This window comes from Macaca thibetana, chromosome 8 (assembly GCF_024542745.1).
Source record: "Macaca thibetana thibetana isolate TM-01 chromosome 8, ASM2454274v1, whole genome shotgun sequence".
Taxonomy (NCBI): Eukaryota; Metazoa; Chordata; class Mammalia; order Primates; family Cercopithecidae; genus Macaca; species Macaca thibetana.
In genome coordinates this window covers 63,999,453-64,027,267 of record NC_065585.1, presented here as the reverse complement: position 1 = coordinate 64,027,267, position 27,815 = coordinate 63,999,453, and the positions used below count along the sequence as shown (strand labels likewise).

General features: G+C 41.9%; 1 protein-coding gene and 1 long non-coding RNA gene across 3 annotated transcripts in view; one reads left to right on the top strand and one right to left on the bottom strand.

Moving 5' to 3' along the window:
- ZNF704 (zinc finger protein 704) overlaps positions 1–18,120 on the bottom strand; it is a 299,359-nt gene extending 281,239 nt beyond the window's left edge. The window contains exon 1 of the mRNA XM_050802230.1: positions 18,024–18,120. The gene's annotated coding sequence lies outside the window, so the exon portion shown is untranslated. The remainder of the gene's footprint in view (positions 1–18,023) is intronic.
- On the top strand, positions 267–27,187 carry LOC126961673 (uncharacterized). 2 transcript variants are annotated; one of them, XR_007728384.1, is made up of 5 exons: positions 267–448; positions 6,277–6,444; positions 7,027–7,143; positions 21,368–21,494; positions 22,816–27,187. It is a non-coding gene; the product is annotated as an uncharacterized LOC126961673 (long non-coding RNA). The 2 variants fall into 2 exon arrangements; XR_007728383.1 differs by having other exon boundaries at positions 6,274–6,444.
- The last annotated feature ends 628 nt before the right edge of the window (positions 27,188–27,815 follow it).

Genomic DNA, 27,815 nt, shown 5'->3' with positions numbered 1-27,815 from the left:
TCCTGTGCAGAAGGCAGGTAAGTTAACCAACAAGCCTCCACAGCCTTGGGCACTATGCAGAATATTTCTTGTCTTTAGTTAAATTTAACTCAATTCATTTGCCATATTACAGGCACAGTGTAAGGGAATACAAAGATAAATGCCTGCACTCTACCCCCAAGGAGTTCAGAGTCCAAGAGAGAGACAGATATATCAACAAATATTAACAGTGCAGAGGGATAAGCCAAGAGTCTAAGTATACGAATAATTCACAGGCAGGAAAGAGAAGGGAGTGATTATCCATCGTCCCCAACCCCTCACTGGGAAGTCTTTGTGGAAGAGGTGACACCTACTCTGGGCTTTGAAAGGCATTTCAGGCAGTGGAGTTGGGGCACAAAGTCACATAGTGATGAAACTGAATGGCATGTTTAGAACGATGTTGCTGGAGGGTGAGAGGAGGATAATGGAGGTGAGTGCCTGAGAAAGTGGAGAAGGCAGCAATGGTAAGATTGTGAGGGGCTTTTTGTACCCTGATTAGGACTTAAGGCAGATGCCAAAGGGCTGGGAGGAGAGATTCATGATTGGATTTTGGTTTTAGCAAGCATTCCAGCAGGACATTGATGACTGATGAAGGGAAGACCAGAATACAGGCAGAGAGAGCAGTCAGAAATCTATCACAGTAATTCAGACATGAGACAAGGAGGACCATGGCATGCGGATGAAGTGGAGAGGCGACACATGAGATACCATCAATTGAGAGAAAATACAGACAGCAGAGGGACAGTGAGACGGAGAAGAGAGAGGTAGATCAGATCATTTAAGTTGGAGGTAGTTGAGCATTTAAGTGGAGATGTTTTAGAAAAAAGTTGGGTATACATGTCTTGAGCAGGCAAAGCAGAGCAGAAATGTAAATATGAAATCTTCTGGAATTTAGGTGTCAGAATGAAGGGAGAGATGGAAATCTCCTAAGCAAAGAAGACAGGAGAAGCCAAGACAGAATACAGTCCCTTAGGATCATTAAAGTGATTACAGATGTAAAAGCCCTATAAGCCAGGAGAATGGGAGGATTTCAAAATTGAGAGTTTTTTTTTTTTTAACTTTTATTTTAGGTTCAGGGGTGCGTGTGCAGGTTTGTTATATTGGTAAACTTGTGTCACAGGGGTTTGTTGTACAGATTATTTTTGCAAGTCTCTTGTATCCATTCGAACCCCGAGAGCGCGCCAACAGACAACACGAGGCGGTGGAGCAACACACTGTTTTAATGAGCGCCTGGGTGCAGACGGGCTGAGGCCTAAAATGGCATCAGCATCAAATGAGGACAGGGCAGGGGCTTTATAGTCTCCTGTAAACAGGAAGTGTCTCAGTCTGATGTAACTGCTACGCAGTACCCGGATGGCCTCTCTCTCGGTCTTCAGGGGGTATGTGTCTTCCAGCCAGCTCTCTTCCTGCTTCTGCTATCTTGCTGACGCACGCTGCTGGCGTCAGTGGCCTTGTGCCTTGGGACTGAGCCTGAGGAGGGAGGAGTTATTCACCCCCTGCCGAGCTTCCAGGCCCTGGGGAAAGTCTATTTGGTTATGGAAAAAGGGAAAAGGGACGTTCTCAATGACTGCTTCAATCGTGATATGGGGGGTAGGGGGCACCTTGGAAACAGAAAAACTTAATTTGGGGGGTATTCTTGAGAGATGGGTTGGTATTCACAGTGTCATTGCAGCAGGAGCATCGTCTGGATTGTCTGGCGGTTAACCGTAGTTTCAACAAGACTTTTAATAGCTTTTATTATTAGTGAGATAACACGGGGGAGAAATAGGAGGAACCCAATGATGAAGATTACTGTTCCTTCCAGTGTTTTAAATCCTCCTAAATTAGAGAACCACCCTCCTAGAACGTTTATTGGGTCCCATCCCTTCCAGCTTTAGGCTGGTATGTGGGCTACTTTTCTGATGTTTGAAGGGATTTCTAGTACTGCTTTTCTGTTATCGTCTATGTTAAGACAACAGTTGGAGATATTAAACTTACCACAGACCCCACCTTCTGCTAATAAGTAGTCTAGTGCTAGCCTGTTTTGATAAATTGCTGTGCTCATTTAGTTTTGTTGTTGCGCGAGCATTTCCAGGGCTGAGGCGGTTTGTTTAGTGACTATCTCTAGAACCGCCTGTAGTCTTATTATTCTATTTAGCATATATATGGGAGTCCGATAACCCCGTGAACCATCCTCAGCCCAAGTGGCAGGACTGTAATACTCCATGATCTGTTGTGGAGGCCATTTGTCCTGTTGCCATCTTTGGCTTCCTCCTACCTTTAAGGATCATTTTGTTGTTGTTGTTGTTGTTTCGGTTATTATATACAGGGACTCTGAGGGTGTTGCCCGCTGTTAATGTTTTGGAGGAAGGAGTAGTCTTGGGGGTGAGCTTGATCCTGGTGCGATGGGTCCAGTGGGGGAGTCCTTGGACTGTCACTGCAGTTGGCGTGCTGAGTATCACAGTGTACGGGGCCTGTCCACTTCGGTTGTAGGTTTTTGTGAGGGTCGAGTTGGCAGATAAACACATCTGTGCCTGCAAGACAGTTATGTTGAGAGGACAAGGAGATGTTGACAGGAAGGGGCATGGCCTCATTTCCTGCTTCAAGAATGAAAGACATTGTCTGGATTAAGGAGGGGAGATAATTCCCGAGTGGCTCAGAGTCTGGTAAGGGTGGAGGCCCCAAGACAAAAGTTCGGCCATACGTGATTTCAAAGGGACTATGAAAAGAGGGTGCCTTTGGTGTTGCGCAGCGTCTCATGAGGGCGAAAGTGAGATAGTATGATGCAAGGCTTTTGTATGGGTTCGAACCCTGAGAGTGCGCCAAGAGACAACACAAGATGGCGTGGAGCAACACACTGTTTTAATGAGTGCCTGGGTGTAGAGGGCCTGAGGCCTAAAATGGCATCAGCACCAAATGAGGACAGGGCAGGGGCTTTATAGTCTCCTGTAAACAGGAAGTGTCTCCGTCTGATGTAACTGCTACGCAGTACCCTGATGGCTTCTCTCTTGGTCTTCACGGGGTATGTGTCTTCCAGCCAGCTCTCTTCCTGCTTCTGCTATCTTGCTGACACACGCTGCTGGCGCAAGTGGTCTTGAGCCTAGAGACTGAACCTGAGAAGGGAGGAGTTATTCACCCCCTGCCCAGCTTCCAGGCCCCGGAGAAAGTCTTTCAATTTTGTTACTCAAGTACTAGATTTAGTACCCAATAGTTATTTTTTTCTGATCCTCTTCCTCCTTCTGCCCTCCATCCCTCAAGTAGGCCCCAGTGTTTCCTCTTTGTGTCCATGAGTTCTCATCATTTAACTCCCCCTTATAAGTGAGAACATGCAGTATCTGGTTTTCTGTTCCTGTATTAACTTGCTAAAAATGATGGCCTCCAGCTCCATCCATGTTCCCACAAAAGACATGATCTTATTCTTTTTTATGGTTGCATAGTATTCCATGGCATATATGTATTACATTTTCTTTATCCAATCTGTCATTGATGGGCATTTAGGTTGAGTCCATGTTTTTGCTATAGTGAATAGAGCTGCAGTGAACACTTGTGTGCATGTGTCTTTATGGTAGAATGGGTATATACCCAATGGGTAGATACACAATAATGGGATTGCTGGGTCGAATGGCAGTTCTGTTTTTAGCTGTTTGAGGAATTGCCACACCGCTTTCCACAATGGTTGGACTAACTTATACTCCCGCCAACAGTGTGTAAGCATTCCCTTTTCTGAGAGTTTCAAAGAGAAAGTCGTCTGAAGTATCAGTTGCTACAGAGTGACTAAAAAGAGGTTATATAAGGATTTAGCAGTTAGGAAATTGCAGCAAATCTTTACCAGGGTAACTTTACCTGCATTGTCAGGAAAGAGAGGCCAGTTACAGGGTTGGAAGTGAAGAAGCTGAGTTATGAGTAGAGGTTGTTCCATTAAGAAAATTGTCTTTGAAGTCATGCGGAGAGAAAGATCAGTAGCTAGAAGGGGACACTGGGTTTGGGGGGATGGTTTTAGAAGTTAGAGTCTTGAACATGTTTGTCCCTCGAGAAGAAGCAGCCTGTGGAAAGGAAAACTGAAGGGGTAAAGAGATGGAGAGGGATGCATTCTGGACCAGGGTTGGAGACATTAATCGACAACAACAAGAAGAGCACATCTCCATCTGAAATTGTAAGAAAGGAAATAGATGAAAAAGGTTTGTGTGTGTGTATGAAAGGAAAACTCAGGAATTTTAAATCCAATGACCTCAATTGCTCAAGTATGAAGAAAGCCATTTTCCAAGGTGAAGGATCAAGAACGGAGAGAAACAATGAAGGGCAGGCACTGGTGTTTTACATCTGCTATGAACATGGAAGGAATGAAACTTGCAAAGTGGAACTAACTGGGCATGGAAAACGATTTGAGAAATCATAAATTAGCAGAGATGTCTTATCAGCAGCCCAGAGGTCTAGAAGTCCTGCCCATTCTCACACCATTAAACCCAGTTCTAACACACTTTGAACCAGATCGTCTAATTCCTCAAAGCTCAGGGCACCTTGTGCTCATGGGGTAAGTATTCAAATTAGATAAATTAGTACAAAATCCGTGCAAAAGGAGTATAGTAAAATCCTTTAATCTATGGACTCTGCCAGCAGGAACTGAATGCAGGTTTTCCAGTATTAGGAGAATGCTCGCTGGCTGTTTAATGTCTTCACCAAAGACTAGACAATGGGAAATGGGCTTAAAATGCAGCCAAGTTTCAATAAGGAAGAATATTCTATGGAAGAGTAGCTAAACATGTTAATGGGCTCTGAGAGACTACAGGGAACAGCCTGCCCTGTGGAATACATATGTCTTAAGTGGTTTTGATCCAATCCTAGGAGCATGGTTTATTTGATCTCTTAAATTCCCTTTTAGTGCTATGCCACTGTTGGATTTTAAGCAAAAAGGAATATAGGCACATTAGAGGTAACTTCTATGTAAAATTATCTGGACATTACATTGAAATAAGTCACATGTGATTATTAATTGTGTCGTAGTCCCATCAAGTAAAAAAGATTCATAGACCCTCAAGCCTCTCTCCAGCCTTGTTGATTATCACTAGCTTGATTAAAGGGAATGATACTCGTTTGTAAATGCATTTGGCAAACTTACCCTGCTATTGTTTCCATTATTTTGCAAATTACAGACATTGAGATGAAGGCTCTGTAATTTCCTAGTGTTCTCTTTATTCCTGCTTGGAAAACTGGTATTGCCCTGGCATACTTCCACTTTGCTGTTATTTCATTTGAATACAGCAAATTCTTTATTATGATTAACAAAGACTTCTGCTCCATTCCTCTTTGAATATCAGTCTGCTCATAGAGATGTGTTGATTTTGAGCCCTGCTGTCTCCTTGAATCTCTCTGTTTCACTGATCTCAAAGATGTTCAAGACAACAGACACCCAAGTATTCCTAAATGACATGTTTTTTTGTGTGTTCTCCATTTTGAATTTGTTATATGTTTAGTAATTTTACCTTTGTCTGGAACTTTTGTCTGGAACTTTTTTCTCCTCTTCTTTAACTTGTCTAATTCGAAATGCCTCCTTAACTCATTACCTAAGAGCCTGAAAATATGCAAGTGGTCGGGTTTGGTAATCTTAACAATTTGTAAGCTTCTTTGCCCTTTGATATTTTGGGGTTTTTCTTCCTCACATCTCTCTCTCAAGATTTTTGCTCAGTGCCAGGCACTTTGGGGGTATCTTGAGTATATGAATAACTTTCCTTGAGCACTATACACTTCTAATCCATTAACTAATAATTGCACTGGAATCACCCAAAATCAGGCTCTCCTTCCTTAAGTCCTGCCTGAATATCTAGTATAATATTCATTGAGCAATCCTCACACCTAGAGAGTACTAAGTGAGTATTTTCCTCCTAAGATCAGTCATATTTTCCTCCTAAGATCAGTCACATATCAGAAAAAAATCACATTAATAGAGCTCTTCTAGGTAGAAAGTGTTAGAACCAAAACAGGTGCATGACTGTGACTTGGGAGCCCATCCTCCATGATCAAATATCAACATGGAAAGTTCTTCTCTTATCTCTCTCCCCCAGCTCCTTTTGTCTCCCCCTTCCCTCCCACTCCTCCCTGGTGTCAGCATCTTCAGTCACTGCTTGTTACTTTAACCCAATTGGGCAAATACTGGAAGGAGTGTACTGAGGATAACAATAGCAACAATAACAGCTCACATTTCTTAAGAGCCTAGCACGTGACAGGCATTGTTCTGTGTTTTACATCCTTTATCTCAGTTAATCTTCTCAACAATTGCAGGAGGAGAGTAATACCAGAGAAGTGGACCCTGAGAACTCAGAGAGCTAGCGACTAAGGAGAAGGTACAGGATTTGAACACAGGATGTCTGATTGCAGAGCTAGAACCACGCTGTGTCTGTGCAGAGGAAGCAGCCAATGAATCATGAGTATTTTATGGTGATTATTATTCAGGTGTGTATCTTCCATGTATTGAGTACTACTACCACATGCTTAGGCTGGGTTTAACCTCTCATCTCATTTACTTTTCACAATCACCCATGGAATTAGGATTTCCGTTTAACAATCAAGGAAACTGAACCTCAAAGGCATTCTGTAACTTGCCCAGCATTACTCATCGAGTAAGAAGGGGGAGTCCTGAATATTCCAGCTAGTCTGCCCTTTTCACCTCTCTTCAGGGTTTGCTTTAGAGAGTGGATTGAATTTTTCCTCATCAGACTGAGGATTCTAATGAGGTCACACTGATGATAGTAATTAGAAATCAGTGGCTTGTGTTTCTCCCTTCATAAGCAGGGTCTTCGTGCCTGAGGGTGGATCACGTGGGCTCCCACACATCTCCTCTTTCTGGGAGCTGTCTGTGCTCTGTCGGCCCCTCTGCCAGAGGGAGGTGTATCATACAGTGGTCTGTGGCACAAGAGGAGAAACTCACACCTGTCTTAACCTCAGCAGTGCTTTGTGTGCCCTGGTGCCCTGATGTCTACAGCTGTCTCAATGTTCTTTAAAATGTAAAAAAGCTCTTTCACTTTTTATTTACAGTCCCTCTACTGTCCATGAGATTCAACTACCAGTGCATGGGGACCAGGCCAGGGCTCAACGCCACATGACAAATGCCATTCTGTATCCAGAATCTTCCTCCTGTCCACTGACTAAGAGGTGCGTTTGTTCCCTGGTAGATCTCATTGAGCCTGGATCTTTCTCTCCTCCTAATGAGCTCTCCGAGGACACTCCTCTGGTGGGGTCACCTTATCAATTTTCTACATATATTCTATGCTTTAAATCTCACTTAGACTCAGGGACAGAGTCCCTACCAGCTGCTTTTGGCTTTTCATCTGTCCCATATCCAAACTCCATAGCCCATGGCACCTATTTCCTTTTGGAAAATTGCTCTTGCCCCCAAATGTTATCTTGGCAGAGGGTAATGCTTGCCTCTGACTAGGGAAGCTGCCCCGCCAGGAAGTGAATGTGCAACCTTGTTTGGCCAGTCGGTGCTCCCCTCTGGGACTGTGAATCATGAGTAGGTGACACAAAGATGTTAGAGATGGGTAGAAATGCTGCCCACTCCTGCTGTGGGTCCTGAGGGCTGGCTCTCACATTGCCTCTAATGCCTGCGAGTTCCAAGCCTACAGCTGATTCTCTGAGCTCCTGACATACTTACAATCACTTACCTTTTATGTAAAATAGTCAAGGTGCATTTCTCTTGCAAACTATTAAGAATCCAGACTGAAATACACTCAAATTTACAATCTAAATGTGGCCAAAAACATCTTTGTGGCCTTTTGGTCTGTTATTCCCCTCCCTCTTAGCTTCTCCTCTGCTCCCAAACTTCCAAGGGTCTTATGCTGCTTTCACTGTGCAGGCCTCTCTCATCATGGTAACTTTTAAGCTTGCCCTCTCCAGAGCTGAGAAGCCTGGATTTTTTCTCCACCTTTTGTTGCAACACATTCTATTTTCTTCTGCAAAGACTGATGACCAGGGCATCTTCATGGCTGTACAAGAATGCCATGAAACCATGTATCTTAAATCACAGAATACTCTTGAAATAAAGTCTCGTAGGAACAATATGTGTGTCTAGTAAGAGAACAGCATCTCTGGTCCATGCCAAGTCTGAAAACTAGTGTTATGGCTAATCTCGCTCTTCTTCCCCAAGGATATTCATAGCTGTTGATGGTTCTGAACGGGCAGAAGAAATAATATGTGACTGGGAGCCAGAAAAATTAGAATCTTCTTCCATCTCTGGCACCATCTCATTGTATAGCTTTAATCAAATTACTCAGCCCTTTTGGGTTTATTATTGAAGTTGGAAAAAATAAAAGCATTGCATTAGATTTTCTTTAAGTTCCTTTCACACTATGATTTGGGTGTTACCTCTTCCAGTGGTATTTGCATTTTGTCTTCCAAAAGATCCCTAGAATTGCTAAATAGTAGAAAGGAGAGCTTTATTGGCGGTATCAGTCTGCAAACCAGGAAGAGATGGTCTTCAGCATGGACCAAAGGTGCTCTCTCTTCAAAGAGGGAAAGGGCAGGTTGGGTTTTATGCCTCCCAGGTCCAGCATCATGCAATAGAATCCTACACATTGAGCAGGTTTGGGGATAAAGCTGTACATATTTATGAAGGAAGTCGAGCGCATGTGCAATGGGTAAACATACATGTAATATACATCCCACGTTCACTTTGAGGTGGGGTTTCAGCATTAAAATGAGGTGGAATTTGGAACTTTACAGCAAAAGGTGAACTATAGGACACAGACAGTTTGTGTGCAGTCTCTATTAAGCTGGCTGAAACTGGCTTGAGGTTTGCAGATGCTTATCAAGAAAGAATGTTTGTAAGACTGGTCCTCTATCCAATCAGAGTTACAGTGACCTGGGTTGTAAATCAGAGTTAGGAAGGCTCTGACACTTTGCCTGATAGCTCCTATTGTTAGGAAGTTTAGCAAGGGTATAAATTTTTTCTTGTAACTGTAGGAATTTAGGAAGTTACCATGCCAGCCAAGCCTGAACCCTTGGCTCATAGATAACTTTCATTCCCTTAACTAGGGTCCATCTTAGTTGAGAAAGGGGCATCTATTTTGGTCTCTCAGATCACAGTTATATCAGAAGATTCTTGAAGTTTTCAAACTCTTGAGATCAAACATAAATCATTAGTATCCAGAAGTCAAGCTTTATAACAGGCTATCAGGAAAAATATTTTTGGTTTACTGAGATGAAGATGAGAGGAAGGAAAAGGGAAGAGAGGAGAGGCTTCTCCAATTTTACTATTTGTGCTTTTTGGAAATTGCAACTTCACAACCCATTCCTTTTCTCATTAGACAAATAATGCAAAGAGCTTAACTACCACACCAGCATGCTATGAGGAGCTCCCTGGTGTGCTTCAATATTGGACCAAACACAAGACAGATGTATTCCTGCTGCCTGTGTAACATTACAACTCATTGATCAAACGCAGCAACATCAACATCTCAAGGAGTCCCTTTGTTCAAAACACAGTAAATGACTCCACATTTTCCCTTTGAGTCAATAAAAGACTCTGCTTGTCACCTTGCCTGGAGCGGGGTGGTTTTTCACTATGTGAGTATCCGTCTTTTCATTTCTGTCCCTTATGTTGGTGGGCACATGTCTGTATTGCTGTCCCTGTTACAACTCATCCCAGTGAATGTTAGCTGTGATGCCGGTAGTTACCATCTCTTGACTGTTTACCCAACAGATAACAATGCTTACAAATGCCTTAAAAATATTACCATTTGGTTTCAACAATTGGATGAAATAAATATATTTTTCTCTTCATTTTGTATGAGGAAACTAGACAACAAGAGGGTCAGTAAATTCCCGAAAGTCATACAGATAGTAAGAGGCAGAGCTGGGCTATGCACTTGCGCTTATTTTCCTCAGTATTCTTGCTGCTACAAGGAACCTTGAAAGATGAGATTTTCAAGAGCGTGAGCAGATTGTCTCAGGAATTGGAGGAGGATAAGCACCTATTACTTATCTCTATTCATTTTGACTCCGGCCTGTGTAAAAGCAGGAAATAGAAGGCATGAGTGTTCTCCATAATATTTGCAGTTCATAAGTTAGAAATTAGCAATCAGCCCCTTTTCACGTAGGACACAATAATAGACACTGGCACAGTCCCTGCAATTTAGTTATGTAAAGAAAACAGGAAACAAGCACATTTTCACTGCAGTTTCAGTCTGAGGAGGGCTGGCATCTGCTGACGTGAGGGCTAGATTTTCTTGTCAATATCGTATTTACTATCCCGATCACATGAGCAGAGAGGAGGATGAGTCACAGTTAACTGCCTGCTAAATTAGGAAAATGTAATCCATTTATTTCTTTCAAATTAGATTCCCCCAAAGCATTTTAGACCTTTTTTTTCCTCAGCAACCATAGCCACAACCTAAACAGCTAACACATTCCCAAACTAGGCTAATCTGGCTGTCTATTATAGCTAGACAATCTGGCTGTCTATTATAAGTAAATAAATTACCATTTTGCAGCATTTCCTTCCAAAATTAGGGCAGGATTTTGAGTACATTCATCTTCACCTACAAATGCCAAACTTCTGCCCTGGCTTGACTCATGTCCACCCCTCACTGCCTACTTTCAAGAGCCATCAAAATACAATGTAGTATGTTGATGATTAATATTTCTAGAAAGCCACAAAGTAGTCCTTAAACAATAGGAATCATAAATCATTAGCTCTGTGAGGAATCTATTGGATCACTCATTTTATAGATAAGGGAAATGGAAACCCAGCAAGGCTGAAGCAGTCTCATGAACTTAGCTCTCTGGATGCCAGATTGACAGTTGCAGCCCCCCTTTTTTCTTTTCTTCGTTTTGCTTTTTTTTTTTTTTTTTTTTTTTTTGAGATAGGGTCTCACTCTTGTTGCCCAGGCTGGAGTGTAGTGGTGCAGTCGTGGCTCACTGCAGCCTCAACCTCCCAAACTCAAGAAATTCTCCCACCTCAGCCCCCTGAGTAACCAGGACTACAGGCACGTGCTACCATGCCAGGCTAATTTTTTTATTTTTATTTTTTGTAGATAGGGGGTCTCCCTGTGTTATCCAGGCTGGTCTCAAATTCCTGGGCTCAAGCAATCCTCTGCCTCAGCCTCCCAAAGTGCTGGGTATACAACCATGAGCCACCACTCCTGGCCTCCTTTTTTTTTTTTTTTTTTTTTTTTTTTCTCCTGTGCACACCAGTATACCTGAAAATCAGTGCCGTATAGGAAATCCTGGTTTGGAAGTGTAAAATGTGTGATGATCAAACAAACAAAAAAGCAAACAAACAAGCCAGCAAGTCCACAGACTGTGTCAGCTCGGCCATTCTCCAGGAGGGGTACTTGGGATGAAGAGCTGGGAACTCTTCTGTAGAAGATAGTTCAGCTTAATCTCCCAACCTGCAGCCTTTCACTTCCTTTTCTTATAAAATGTGCTGACTTGGATTAGGGCCTGATTTCTCATTTTACTCATATTTAGCAATGAGGTCAGAGACTGGTTTTCTTCAACCATAGACACTAGATTGCCTGTTTTGATCTTTATTTTCAAAGAATGCTACCACTCTTTGGAAACTACTGGTGTTATTTCTCCAAGTGAACTGAGCTGCATGTTTTTGTGCCCTGCACAGAGGAGGTACAGGTTTTAGCAGTAACATAGGGCAAGCAAAGGGTACCGCTAGGAACCGTCATTACTCCTTGTGGTCATCATTGCCATCTTCATCTCTTAAATTTAGGCTCTGTTAGGGTCTTTACATGGATGCCTCACGTAGTATTCATATGAATGTTTTATAAATGGGAACACTAAATCTTAGAAGTTAAAAAACGTTGCCTAGGCCACATCACTAATGAGAAACTTAAGCCTGAAACCAGGAGTCTGACTCCAGATCAAGTGGTTGATTATGTGTGGCCTTGGCCAATTCACTCAGAAGGAAAATAGTACAGGATTTTCAGCAGCATCTGCATTTTGAACAGAGCATCTACACATCATATAGCTAGGGGTGTTGGTTCAGATTGCCGCCTTTGAAGGTTGGACATGAAAGTTAACTTTTCTGTCTTCATTTCATCTCCAGTCTAACAGTAATAATAACAGGTTGCTGTAGGAGTGAAATGAAAAATTGTAGCATCTATGAAAATCCCTAGAGCAGTGATAAGGACTTGGTAAATCTCACTTTCCTTCCTTGCATCAAGGAGATGCCTGGCCTAACCCAAAAGAATAATTTGTAATTTGTAATGGTGATTTTTTTTTTTTTTTTTTTTTTTTTTTGGATGGAATCTTACTCTGTCACCAGGCTGGAGTGCAGTGACGTGATCTCGGCTCACAGCAACATCTGCCTCCCAGGTTCAAGTGATTCTCCTGTCTCAGCCTCCTGAGTAGCTGGGACTACAGGCAGGCGCCACCACTAAATTTTGTATTTTTAGTGGAGATGGGGTTTCACCATGTTGGCCAGGATGGTCTCGATCTCTTCACCTTGTGATCCACCCACCTGGGCCTCCCAAAGTGCTGGGATTACCAGCATAATGGTGATTTTTAAAAAACTGAGAAGCAGTGCTCACAGACAGACATTTTGAGATGAATGGACACCAGTGTAGACCTCTTTTTAGTCATTTTCAGGCAGCAGGGATTTGTACAACGAGGAGTTCTAGTACAGAAGCTAACAGCAACAGAACCAGACTACCTGGGTTCAAATCTCAGCTTGCTGTCTGCTTGCTGTGTGACCTGAACTCTCTGCACTTTTATTTTTTCTTGAAAAATTAGATTTTGTTTATAGAAAACCAAGCAATTCAATTTTTAAAATTGGCAAAGGGACTGGGTACAATGGCTTATGCCTGTAATCCCAGCACTTTGGAAGGTCAAGGTGAGCAGATTGCTGGAGGCTAAGAGTTCGAGACCAGCCTGGGCAATATGGTAAGACCCCATCTCTCCCCAAAATTAAAAAATTAGCTGGGTGCAGTGGTATGCACCTGTAATCCCAGGTTTACTGGATCATATTTTAATTCTATATTTAACTTTTTTTTTTTTTTTTTTTTTTAGACAGAGTCTCACTCTGTCACCCAGGCTGGAGTGCAGTGGTGCACTCTCGGCTCACTGCAACCTCCGCCTACTGGGTTCTAGTGATTTTCCTGCCTCAGCCTCCCGAGTAGTTGGGATTACAGGTACATGCCACCATGCCCAGCTAATTTTTGTACTGTTAGTAGAGATGGAGTTTCACCATGTTAGCCAGGCTGGTCTCGAACTCCTGACCTCAGGTGATCTGCCCACCTTGGCCTCCCACAGTGTTAGGATTACAGGCGTAAGGCATCACGCCCAGCCTCTGTACTTAACTTTTGAGGAACTGCCATGTGCCTGCTACTCTGGGGTGGCTGAGGTGTGAGGATGGCTTAAGTCCAAGAGGTCGAGGCTGCAGTGAGCTATGATCACACCACTGCACTCCAGCCTGGGCAACAGAGTAATACCCTACCTCTTAAAAAATGGCAAAGAACTTGTATAGATATTCCTCCAAAGAAGATATACAAATGGCCAAAAAGCACATGGAAAGATGCACAAATATTTATCATTAGCCACCAGGGAAATACAAACCACAGAACAATGAGCTACCACTTCACACCCACTAGGACAGCTATAAAAAAAGGGGAGAAAATAACTAGCGTTGGCAAGAACGTGAAGAAATTGGCACCCTCATACATTGCTGGTGAGAATGTAAGATGATGCAGCCTCTGTGGAAAGGTTTGGCAGTTCCTCAAAAGTTAAATATATAGGCTGGGCGCGATGGCTCACGCCTGTAATCCCAGCACTTTGGGAGGCTGGGTAGGTGGATCACCTGAGGTCAGGAGTTCGAGAGCAGTCTGGCCAACATGGTGAAACTCTATCACTACTAAAAATACAAAAATTAGCCAGGTGGGTGGCATGTGCCTGTAATCCCAGCTACTCAGGAAGCTGAGGCAGGAGAATCACTTGAACCCAGTAGGCAGAGGTTGTAGTGAGCCGAGATTGCACCACTGCACTCCAGCCTGGGTGACAGAGTGAGACTCTGTCTCAAAAAAAAAAAAAAAAAAAAGCTGAATATAGAATTAAAATATGATCCAGTGATATCACTTTTGTGGGTATATCCAAAAGAATTGCAAACAGGTGTTCAAATGAAAACTTGTATGTGAATGTTTAAAGCAGCACTATTTATAATAGTTAAAAGGTGGAAGCAACCCAAATGTCTATCAACTTGTGAATGGATAAAGAAAATGCAGTATATCCGTACACTGGAGTATTATTCAGCCATAAATGGAATGCAATACTGATACATTGTTACAACATGGATGAACCTCGAAAGCATTGTGCTGCGTGAAAGATACAAAAATCATACGATATTTAATCACATTATATAATTGAATTTATAAGAAATAGGAAAATTGGTAGAGATAGAAAGCCAGTTAGTGATTGCCAGTGGCTGGTGGGAGGGCAGTAGGTATAGTCAGTGGGTATACGGTTTTTTGGGGGGGGTGATAAGAATGTTCCGGAGCTAGATAGTGGTGATGCTTGCACAACATTGTATATGTGTGTGTGTTTTTGGTTTTGGTTTTTGGTTTTCAAGACAGGATCTTGCTCTGTTGCCCAGTCTGGAGTAGTGGCATGATTACAGCTTACTGCAGCCTTGACCTCCAGGCACGAGCAATCCTCTCACCTCAACCACCGTAGTAGTTGGGACCACAGGCACACACCATCACACTCCGCTAATTTTTTATTTTTTATAGAGATGGAGATCTCCCTATGTTGCCCAGGCTAGTCTCAAACTCCTGGGCTCAAGTGATCCTCCCTTCTCAGCTCCCCAAAGTGCTGGGATTATAGGTGTGAGTCACCACACCCAGCTGTGCAATATTGTGAACACACTAAGTGCCACTGAATTGTGCACTTTAAAAATGGTTAACATAGTAAGTTTTATGTTATGTGTATTTTACCACAATTTTAAAAAAGGGATCACGGTAACACATACCTCATGGGGTAAAGTCTTAAATTACATAGTAAGCACCAAATCATTGTTGTCAATGATGGTGAATGGCAGGGATAAAGGCTAGGAGAAGATAGAAAAGTCAAGATTGAAAAGGTGGACTCTCAATTACCTAAAAACGCTTCTGGATTAGTATTGTTCTGGACTGTCATAGGTATGAATAGAACATTGCAAAACCTTATGGGAAATTTCAGACGCAAATCATTATTTGGGAATTCTGGGCCAAGCATGACCAGCCTGCTTAGGATTCAAGAGAGACTGTCCACTAAATACCTCCAAAATGAGCTTGGGGTACACATTTTGTGTGTTGCTTTTCTTGCTTTATTTCTTAGCCAGTCATCTTTATCAAAAATATCCTTTTCAAAATGAGGTACCTATGGTGTTTGTGGATAATTCGGGGTTCTGTGTAAAGTAATTGTTAAAACTATTAAATAACTGAAAACATAAAATGTAAAATGCCAAAACAAAGAAAAGGTGGACTCAGGAAGAAGTTAGCTGAGGACTGGCTGGTAAGAACATGAGGGATGAGTGCAGGAATTATGTAGGCAACATGGAAGAGGTGGTGTAGAAGGAAAACGTGTATACATGTGTATAGTAAGTTAGAAGGAGATACAGCAACCTTTTCATAAAATTCTAAGCAACGGACTAGTGTACACAAAACCAGCCTGAAGTCAATGGTAGGTTGATATTCTGTGGTAAGAAGAAATTCAATGAATTTAATACAGCATGCATGACTTTGCAAGCTCTAATTTGTGAAGTAATCCAAGCTTCAGTTTGAGAGAGAGAGAGTTCACACCAAGAGCCTTCCTCTTTTTTTTTTTTTTAAACATTCCTGGGTGCAATTAAAAAGAGTAGTCAGGGTGCTTTGGTGGGGATGGACATTTTTGTTGGGCAGTACAACAGATTTCAGGAAAGGAGGCTATAATATTCAGTCCCATCTTGTCTGGTGGTAGCTCTGATTCTAGAGTAGTCTTGATACGCACTTTCCAAGGCATGACCCCAGAGAGAGAGAATAATGAGCTGATAGCTAGTAGTGCACCCCACAATGGCTCTGTGGGACACTTCTCATTTTCATGTCACCCTCAACCCTCCTTTACCTGCCAATATTCTGACCATGATAGGCTAGATGTGAGGTCTATGGACTGCACACAGGAAAAAGCTGTAATTCTTGGAGTCAAAACATAGAAGGGAGAAGAGACAGGGAATAAGATATGAGCTGCCACAGACCCTTGCAGCTTATAGTTATCTACTTCCTTGCTCCTTGTCTAGGCTTGGTGCTTAGAAACTCCTTTCTAGCAAATGCTCCCTTAGAAAAGGGAAATAAAATGCAGATTTGCAGCAGGCTAGGGCTAAAGAAACCCTGATATGTGCACTAGAAGCTGGGGGAAAATACAGTTATCAGCTAGGTTTACAAGCTGTTTTTCTGTCTTGCAAGTGTGGTGGGTGGAGTTGTTTATAGGTGAACGTGTCCAGATTCCTTTATCTCAAGCCCTTGCCTCATGCATACATTTTCTTCTGCAACTCGGTCTCCAACTAGTAAATGAGAGTCCTTGCCAGTTGGGTTCCTGGGCAGTTTATTAGGCAGAATTGGGAGAATGGAAGAGGGTAGACCAGAGAAATGGAAAGGTTGATGGAAAGGAAGTGAGTGAATGGGGCTAATGGCTTAGGGTGGCAATGATGATCTATATCACAAAAAGGGGAGAGAAGGTAGGCCAGGGGGCTGAGCAGAGAGAAGCCGTGTGGACTGTTTTGGAAGAGGGAATTTTGGATTTTACAAGTTAGAGGCTCTTGGGGATTGCTGGAGACCTAGGAGTAAGGGGAGAATTGGCAGAAAAGGAGGTAGAGGCTTTGATGGCTCTTGATTAGAACCCCTGAGGGAGAGGGAAGTATAGATTCAAATCCTCTTTAATTCCTATTTGGCAGCTGGACTGGTACTCCTTAAACATAGAGTTGAGAGCACAGGAGATCAGCATGTATTTGGGTCTCACAAATAAAAGTAGAGACTTGACTGCCCCGTGGTATAACTTGTCCCTTTCTTCTGAGAAAGCGATCCAAATGATGCAAAGACCATTGATTCAAAGAAACATGGATGAGAAGCCATAGCTCTAAGAAGCAAAACTCTCCGGTGGGACATTGGAAATGTGCTCTCTGTGATTCACTCTGAGATGCTTAAAGGGTTTGTTTTAGCAGCAGCACCATCTTTCTCTGTATTTGTATTAGATGGAGCTTATCTCTGCAAACCATGTTGTTTCTTTCAGAGAAGTTCCTCTTTCTACACGCATGCGCGCGCGCGTGCGCGCGCACACACACACGCACACACACACGCACACACACACACGAGTTGTAACTTACCACAGCCGTAGAAAAGAGAATGTCCAGGATAGCTTGAAAGTTAAGGAAAGATCTCAAGGACCATTGATTTAGGAAAACTAACTCCAGGGACGTTCGTTTCACCAGCCACTTTCTCCTTCCCTCCACAACAGGTGAGGGAAGAAATTTAAGTTCTGCTTACAAATGAGGTGAGAGTTCATTTAATCCATTCACCGTGACCAAAGTTACAAAGGGCTCTCTGGTTATTAAGCATTCAGTTATTTTTTCTTGTTTTCAAAAATTGATTTTTTTTTTTGGTCTAAGAAAGTAAATAAAGCCTATTTCTTTCAATCTTTCAAAATATTGCAATGAGATTATTTGAGCTCCTGTTCTGGTAAAATCATCACTTCTTCAAAGATGATTTCTTGCAATTGTCTCATTATTTACATGGTCAGAGAGGTTACTTAAAGAGTAGCCCTTTAAAACCTGGAGCATTGAGAGAGAACCACAAACAGCCCTATACCATGAAAAATCCTATTTATGTGGGAGGGAAATTTTCTTAAACTTCAGTTTTTAAATCTGTTTGGGACATTAAATCTCTCCACCTCCCACTCTCTCCTCCCTCACTGACTTCTGAGGAACAACAACCACCAAGAAAAAAAATAAAACACTGTGTTTTGAATTCCATTATGTTTCCAAACTTCCAAGTCAGAGGAAATTGTTTAAAATGACTTACCCCACACAAATACACGGAAGGAGGAATGGAAGAACAACTTGCCAGCTCACAAGATCACTTTTCTCTACTAACCACCCACTTTTGCTGACCTGACAAATTAAAAGTATGTAATTTCCTCACAGCATTTCCGACATATTTTAGTGATATTTTGTAAGAGTTAAGAGAATTCTGTTTGCTCTTCTTACACAGGCCTCTTGGACTTTGGTTCCTTGAACAGGATCCTAAGCTTGGAAACTCTCCAAGTGACAGAAAATTGGCAGGTTCTTCATCGTTGATTCCTTACTGGCTCTTTGGAGAGGAAAGGAGTTCTGCTCAGGACTTGGCCGAGCCCTTTGCTTGGCACCTTAGCCAGTAACTCAAAGTTCAAGGAACTTGACAGACAGAGGCTGTTTTTCTGGTGAAAGATTTGAACGTGCCCATTTGAGTCTGTCATCGCACGTCTGCATCTTGTCTCCTTCCAGAGGATGCTTATTTCTGACCAGGCTCATGATGGGTGTATTCTATGTGGGAAGACTTTTGCCTGCCCCTGCGGCATTTACCTTGGATCAGGGTGAGCCCTGGATCTCTCCATTGCCTCAATGCATACAGCCTCACCGTGCCAAGTGGAAGCAGTGGCAGTGTGTGTGTGTGTTTTTAACTGTTATTCAAACAGTTTAAAAAAAAAAAGACAGAAGGCTTAGACAGATTTCCAGAAAACAGACTGTGTCAGTCTAGACTAGTAAAACCCAGCCAGTTTAATTTCTGAATTTGTTATTATTTCTGAATGTATTTTGTATTTAACCTACTTCTCCCTTGCCCCATCCCCACAAAAAAAAGAGTAAAAAGGTGAGAAAAATAACCAATCAGTTTCAACCACTATCCTGGCATTATGAAAGTTAAAATTCCAAAGATTAGAGATTATATATTGCTCCTATGAAAAATAACCTTTGTGTGAATCTTTTAAGATTCCTACTTTTTAAAAAATCACAAAAGCAGCAGATGTTATTGTTGAAACTTTAGAAAAAAATAAGCCAAAAGAAGAAAATTGAAACCATGTATAATTTCACCATCTAGACATAAGATTACATGGTTTGTTAAGTAAAAATTGGTCTTGAGTTAGGGAGAACAGAGTTCAAATTATGGGCCTACCTGTATGATTCAGAGCAAGTTAACCTCACTGAGCATTGAACTTCTGTCCATAAAGTGAGACATATTTATAGGGCTATGGAGGGTTGTGGTAAAATTCTGGACACAAAAGTAATTGCTGATTGATAATATCTGTATTGTATCCCCTAAACTACTGATATTTCATTGTTAATTTCATACTACCTGCAGTTTCAGAAAATGGGTTCATTAAATTTTTCTCACATTCCGTTCTTTGTTATATTGCCATGACAATATATGTGGTAGATAAACCTGTAATCCCAACACTTTGTGAGGCTGAGGGGGGCGGATCACTTGAGACCAGGCGTTAAAGACCAGTCTGACCAACATGGCAAAAACCCGTCTCTTCTAAAAATACAAAAATTAGCTGGGTGTGGTGGTGTACCTGTAGTCCCAGCTGCTCGGGAGGCTAAGAGAATCATTTGAACCCGAGAGGCACAGAGGTTACAGTGAGCTGAGATCGCACCACTGCACTCCAGGCCGAGTGACAGAATGAGACCCTGTCTCAAAAAACAACAACAAACTGATAATGTGGAGAAATTGGTACACTGCGATTGAGGATGTGAGGTGGTGCAACCACTTTAGAACACACTGAGTTCCTCAAAGAGTTAAACATAGAGTTACCATATCACCCAGCAGCACTACTCTTAGGTATCAACCCAAAAGAAATGAAAACATAGGACCACACCAAAACTTGTACATGAATGTTCATATCAGTATTATTCGTAATAGCCAAAAAGTGGAAACAACTCAAATGTCCATTAACTAATGAATATATAATAAAATATGGTATATCAATAAAGTGAAATGTTATTCAGCAATAGAAAGGAATGAAGTAGTGGAAAGTGCTACAATATAGATGAACCCTGGAACATTACGCTAAATGGAAGAGGCCAGTTACAAAGGACCGTGTATTACATTATTCCATTTATATAAAATGTCCAATTAATCAATTATGGTTACAAAGGACAACCTACTATATCCTTATGGTGGTGAAGCCATTCTGTATTTTGACTTCGGTAGTAAAATGCCAGCCTACACAGCAATAAAAATCGCATAGTGCTAAATACAAGCACACACACACACACAGACACAGACACACACATAAACATAAGCACAAGTAAATTGGAGAAAATCTGAGTAAGATTTGTATCAATGTCAATATGCTAGTCTTGATGTTGTATGACAGTTTTACAAGATGTTATCATTGAGGGAAATTGGCAAAGGATACATAGAATTTCCCTGTATTACTTTTTACAACCACATGTGAATCTAAAATTATCTCAAAATAAAAAGTGTAATTAATAATAAATAAAATAATACAATAAAATAACCTTTTGACCAAAAAAAAAAAAAAAGAAAAACCACTGAGCAGAAGAAAATAAAAGAAAAAAGGGATTATAGTATGCAGAAGACACAAAGCCTAACCTAGCTAACACTTTTTTTTTTTTTTTTTGAGATGGAGTCTCACTCCCATCACGCAGGCTGGAGTGCAGTGGCATGATCTTGGCTCACTGCAACCTCCACCTCCCAGGTTCAAGCAATTCTCCTTCCTCAGCCTCCCAAGTAAGTGGGATTACAGGTGTGCACTACCACACCTGGCTAATTTTTGTATATTTAGTAGAGACAGGGTTTTGTCATGTTGGCCAGGCTGGTCTTGAACTCCTGACCTTAGGTGATCCACCTGCCTCGGCCTCCCAAAGTGCTAGGATTACAGGTGTGAGCCACCACACTCGCCCCTAAAAATTTAACTCAAGCCAATAGAAGCATATTAATCACACTCATTTCTCACTAAATTTGAATAAAAATATCAAATCAGTAAGGCAACAAGAAAATGAGATTTTAAAAACAATTTCTGAATGAATAAAACAAATTAAAAGAATATAGAGCTAATATAAAATTAAAACAATAAAAACTGGTGAATATTAAATTACTGACAGTATTACAAATAAAAAACTATATAGGAGACTATATATGTAGTAGATAAACATAATCCAATATAAGAAGAATTGATGTATCTGAATTGAAAAACCACAAAATAGAAGATATATCTCCTATATAGTTTTTTTTATTAGTAATACTGTCAGTAATTTAATATTCACCAGTTTTTATTGTTTTAATTTTATATTAGCTCTATATTCTTTTAATTTGTTTTATTCATTCAGAAATTGTTTTTAAAATCTCATTTTCTTGTTGACCAGAGCGCTTATAGGTGACCTCTCCATGTGGCTTGAACCTGTCACAGCATGGTGGCTGGATTCTGGGAGTCAGCATTCCAGGAGTGAGCTTTCTAAGAGGAAAAAATGAGGAGCTGTCATACAAAAAAAGGTAATTTTTTTTTTAAAGATAGATTTGGGAGGTCCTAGGCCAGCCCTTATATGTATGCAACTGGCATGTCTCACTGTGCGCCACCCATGAAACCCCAAAGCCTCTCAGAATGTAGTGTGAAAGCCACTGCCTGAGTTAAGACCTCTAGATTTAGATGTCATTCAGATTTCTCACACAAAGGTGGGGATGCAGTAAGGTCACACTAAAGCCACCTGTAGTTTAGTCCCTTCTGAAACCATGGCTCCACTTCCTGAGGCCGTGATAGCTGAGGATGACTTGCTATTTGTGAACGCCTTCTTCTTCCACTTGCTCTGTGCCCCAGCCTTTCACAGGAGTTCCCACGGGGCTTCCCGCTGTCCTGAGTCCTCTCCCACTTGTGAGTGGGCCCCACCAGGGCTCTGTAGTGGCTTTTTTTGCTTCTTCTGAGCCAGTGGAGCCACCTCTGCTGTTGTATCCCCTTTCTCTCCCACTTTGTACCTCAGACCTTGTACGAAGTGGGAACAAACATTTTCCATGTCCATTTTTCTCTATGTGAAGGCCACAGGGTCGGGCTTGTTTGCACTCTTTCCTCTTTAAAAACAGAGCTTTTGCTTGTTCATTGGTTTTTAAGGGCCTTGCTTCTCATCAAGGCTCTGCTTCCTTAGACTTTGGCACAAAACCCAAAGGGACTGAGCAGGAAACATACCTGACTCCTCCTTCCCCGGGATACCCTTGAGAGCCTTTTCTTTCCGCTCTCAACTGTTGGCCTCACACCAGGCCTGTACTTCTTGTACCTCTACCCCTCCACCCTTTCCCTTCAGGATTTCCTTCCCAATCTTCCTTCCCTGTGAAGAATGGCCTTTATTTGCCCAGCAGCTCAAGGAGGTTAGTTTTTCCAAATAGATCTGCGCACCAGCTGACCCTATGAGATGCTCCTGTGAAACCCCCTGGGCTTTAATGAGCAATGATCAGGGCAGCAGGTCCCTGCTGGCCCCTTGACTATGCTCAGGCAGATCTCAACTTCCTGGGCCTGAGCAGTGAGGCCCAGCTCTGGAACCCTGTTACATTGTAGTGATTGAAAGGAAGCTAGAGAGAGAGCCGTTGGCACTCCTGAGAACAGAAGCTAGGCAGCCAGATTCCCATCTGATAATGGGTTGTATCCTGGCTTACTGGGAAGAGAAGTTTATCGTAGACTCTACTTGCTAGGTGTCCACTCGAATAAAGGCAAAAGAGATGTTTGCAGCCCTTGCCTCTTGAAATGGAAGAGCCACCTAGTTATTGTTTCTAAAACCCTGTTTTCTCTTGTGTTCTTGAAAACCTTGGCTTCATTTCCTAATTCCAGAGTCCTCCCATTCATCTCAGATCCTCCTCACCTATACGTGCCACTTGGACCTCATTTTCTGGCAAACTACCGTGGGCTCACCAGCTTCGGCTCCAGTTTTCAGAGCCATGTGACGAGACTTCCCTCCTTCATCACAGACAGTTTGGCACCGATCCCAGCCAGGGTGAGCTTCTACTGCTGCAGAATCAGAAAGGAAAGGGGACATTTTTAGCATGGAGACTATGATGGTTAATACTGACTGTCAACTTGATTGGATTGAAGGATGCAAATTATTGTTCCTGGGTGTGTCGTTGGAGGTGTTAGCAAAGGAGATTAATCTTTGAGTCAGTGGACTGGGAGAGGCAGACCCACCGCAGTCTGGGTGGGCACCATCTAATCAGCTGCCAATGCAGCTAGAATAAATCAGGCAGAAGAACATGGAAGGACTAGACTGTGTGAGTCCTACGACCTTCATCTTTCTCCCATGCTGGATGCTTCCTGCCCTCAAACATCGGACTCCAAGTTCTTCCACTTTTGGGCTCTTGGATTTACACCAGTGGTTTGCCAGGGGCTCTTGGGCCTTCAGCCATAGACTAAAGGCTGCACTGTTGGTTTCCTTACTTTTGAGGTTTTGGAACTCAGACTGGCTTCCTTGCGCCTCCCCTTGCCTATGGTCTATTGTGGGGCTTCATTTTGTGATCATGTAAGTCAGTACTGCTTAATAAACTCCCCTTCGTATATACATCTATCCTATTAGTTCTGTCCCTTTAGAGAACCCTGACTAATACAGAGACCCTCATTGTGTACCACAGGTGTGAATTCCATTCTGTTATCAATATTCCCTTTCTGGAAACAGTTTATTTACCACATATTGCTCATGGTAACTAACACAAGCACACCTATTCCAGATAAACTTTTGTAGATTTAGGGGCAACCCCAGCCTAGAGTGGGGCAAGACAAAGTAGTCCTGTAATACCTGTCCAAGGTGTCTGACCCTAAGATGGTGGGAAAATCATGCCACTATTGAATACGTATGTTGCCACCTACCCATCTCCACCTGTAGCAGACATCACTCATCTGTCATAATATTTTTTCTGGTGGAGCACAAATTTAGCCTCAGCATCTTTCTCGTCTTAGGACCACAGCAACAGCATGCAATGGAATTTGACATGTAAAGGACACCTTATTTTTCACTTCTGAAATATAATGAAGATGAGTTTAGTTAATCAGAGTGAAGAGGGTAAGGGAATGGCTGATTAGAACAGCCTGTGAAAGAGGAGGAAGGAGAGGAGGTAAAAAGAAAATGGGAAAGCCAAGCTGGGCTGTCAGGGGTGAAAAGTCCCCAGGAGATAATGATGGAAACGTCCCTGCTGGGGAAACAAGTATGGATTAAGAACCTGTACCTGGAAGAATTGATATTTGGGAATATCAATTTTTCGTGGCTAGAGATGCTGGGATAGCAACCATAACCATAAGTCAAAGCAATTTTTCCTGGGTCCCTAGCCAAGAAAAGATTCTGTTTCTCTAGGGGTGAAGGGGGTTAGCGGAGAAGTTAAGTCTGACTCAAGAAGTGGGAGAAATGGAGGGTGAGGAGGGACCACTGTCCACCTGGAGGTCAGAGCTTAGAGAGATGTGCCCAGGTACCTTAAAGGAGGGATGCCTGTAGGAGTGCAGAAAAGATTTTAGGTGCTTACTGAAAAATGTGTCACTTTACTTGTGATTTCACTTAGTTATTCATAAACTGGACTACAGAATTTCTTCACACATTTTCGACAGTGTGCTTGTGTACATCAATTGGATCACAGGGGACAGAGTAAAGGTGGGTCTATGAATCTAGAGGTGCAATTTTCAGAGTGAAGAAACCAGTCCTGTAAGTCTTTAGCTGATGGTCACACATTTCTCATAATGGAAAGTGAGGAGAAATCACATGGGAGTGCAGCTGGAGGACTTGCCGTCCGGGGGCTTCCCCAGGAATGTTGAGTTTTGTCGCGACAGAGTATGAGATCTCAGCTCTTCCCACCAAAGGGGCCCCTCCTGTCACCTTCTCCTGTGACTGTTCTGAAACAGAATGAAGCTGCTGTGACTTGTGCTTTTCCCACCCTATTGCAGTTTAAGCTCTGGTTTTGCAATATATTGGCACACATGATACCATGACTTAGGCTAAGAATAGTGTCTGTCTAACTGGGCTAAGCAGATTCCAGGGAGCTTTACAACTAGTTACTGCTGATATTTTAACAATGCTTTGAAAAGGAAGGATATGGCATGAAGGTTTATGTTAATTCCAGTTAATTAACTGAGTGAACCAGAGAAGACTTCCTCCTTTTTTCTTTCACTGTTTCTTACATGAAAGAGGCATGGATCTGCCTTCACCAGTCAAACATATGACTGATTTGCTGAGTGTTGTTGATTCAATGCCTATAACCTCTCACTTCACTTCCTTCCTCTCTATTCTCTCTGTTGGAACCACATCAGGTTTTCATGACCTCTTACTTGGTTCCTTATAAATCCTCCGGGGGATCTCCACCTCTCTTCTCCTTTTAGGTTATTTAATAAACTTCCCTCAGGCTATTATTCTTAAACCATAATTTTTAAAAAGCTTTAGTTTATTTTTATTTGACACATAATAATTGTACATATTTATGGGGTATGGTGTGATGTTGTGATACGTGTATACATGTGTAATGACCAAATCAGGGTAATTGGCATGTCTATCATCTCAAACACTCAACATTTCCTTGTGGTGAGAACATTCAAAATTCGCTCTTCTAGACATTTTGAAATGTACATTGTTGTTAACTATATCACCCTATTATGTAATAGCATACCTTAACATATTCCTCCTAACTGTAACTTGCACTCATTGATCAACTTGTTCCCATCCTTCCCTCCCTAACTTCCCCAGCCTCCGGTAGCCACTATTCTACTCCGTACTTCCACGAGAGCAACTTTTTTAGATTTCACATGTGAGGGAAATGAGGCAGTATTTGTCTTTCTGTGCCCAGTTTATTTGACTTAGTGTCCTCTAGTTTCATCTACATTGTCACAGATGATAGGATTTCATTCATTTGAATCACTGAAGAGCATTCTATTAGGCATCTGTACCACATTTTCTTTCTGCATTCCTCCATTGGTGGACACTTAGGTTGATTTCGTATCTCGGCTATTGTGAATCATGCTGCAATAAACAGGAGAGTGCAGATGCCTCTTTGATATACTAATTTCATTTGTGTTTTAAACTATAATTTTGATTATTTTATTCCCTCTCTCAAAAGACTTCATTGGCTCCTTGGGGAGTGTAGAATCAAGAGTTCAGACATCTTTGTCCAGCATTCTAAACTCTTCAGAGCTGGAACCAAATTCTCCTTCACAGACTCTCTTTTTAAGTGAAACTGAGCTACTTACTCTTCCTCATAAACAATACATATGTTCTTGTCTCCTCACCTTATGTTATTCCCTTCCTTGAAGCAGCCTACCGCCTTTAAGTGTTTAACTTACATATATTTTTTTCACTAAACCAGTGTTTCTCACCCTTGGTTACACGATAAATCACCTGGGCAATTAAAAAAAAAATCCCAATGTCCAAGCCTTACCCCAGCGCAATTCAATCAGAACCTTCAATCAGAGGTTGGACCTGGGCATTAGGATCTTTTAAATGACATTAAAATATATAGATAACATAAAGTCTGCCAATTTAACCATTTTAGAGTACAGTGGCATTAAATACCTTCGCATGTTGTGCAACCATCATTACCATCTATATCCAGAACCTTTAATCATCCCAAACAGAAACTTTCTACCCATTAAACAACACCTCCCCCATTCCCCCTCCTCTCCCCAACCTCTGGTAACCACCGGTTTTACGTTCTGTCTCTATCTGAGAATTTGACTATCCTAGGTACCTCATATCAGTGTAATTGTATCGTATTTGTCCTTTCGTGACTTATTTCACTTATTGCGATGTTTTCAAGATTCACCCGTGTTACAACATGTATCAGAATTCCCTTCCTTCTTGAGGCTGAATAATATCCCATTGTATGTGTAGACCACATTTTGCTTATCTATTAATTTGTTCATGAACACTTGTTTTTTCCTCCACCTGTTAGCTGTTGTGAATAATGTTGCTATAAAGATGGATTTACAAATACCTGTTTGAGTCCCTGTTTTCAATTCTTTTGTGTATATATGCCAAAAGCGGTATTGGTGGATCATATGGTAATTCTATGTTTAATTTTCTGAGGAACCTGCATCAGTATCTTCTGAGGTTCCCAGGTGGCTCTAAGATGCAGCCAAGTTGACTTCTACTGCTGTAAAGCCTCTCCCAGTTTCTCCAGCTAAATGTAATCTCTCCCTCTTACGATCTCAGCTAACAGTTTAATGAACTTTTCTATGGAACCTATTTATTTTTTTATTTTTTTGAGATGGAGTCTTGCTCTGTCACCAGGCTGGAGTGCAGTGGCATGATCTCAGCTCACTGTTGCCTCCGCCTCCCAGGTTCAAGTGATTCTCCTGCCTCAGCCTCCCGAGTAGCTGGCTCTACAGGTGTGTGCCACCACGGCCAGCTAATTTTTGTATTTTTAGTAGAGAGGGGCTTTCACCATGTTGTCCAGGATGGGCTCGATCTCTTGACCTCATGATCTGCCTGCCTTGGTCGGCATCTATTTATTTCTGCTGTATTATTTATATTGTTATACATATTATTTGTGTTAGATGTTAAGTGTAGGATGACAAGCACAACCAAAAAAAGCTGTGCTCTCATGAAACTTGCAATTTAGTGGAGGAGACAGATATTAATTATGTAATCATATAAGTGTATAATTACAAATTGAATTGAAACATGTTTCTATTAAAGGCAAATTAAGAAAAAACCCTGACCTAGACTGGAGGTCGGGGGGCAGGGGGGTCGGGGGTCTTTCTTAAAAAAGTAATGCTTGAGGTTTTTTCTAAAGGTTAAAAAGGAGTTGCCTAAGCATGAAGTGAGAAGGAAGATCATTCCAGGGAGAATAAACACAGATTCGATGGAT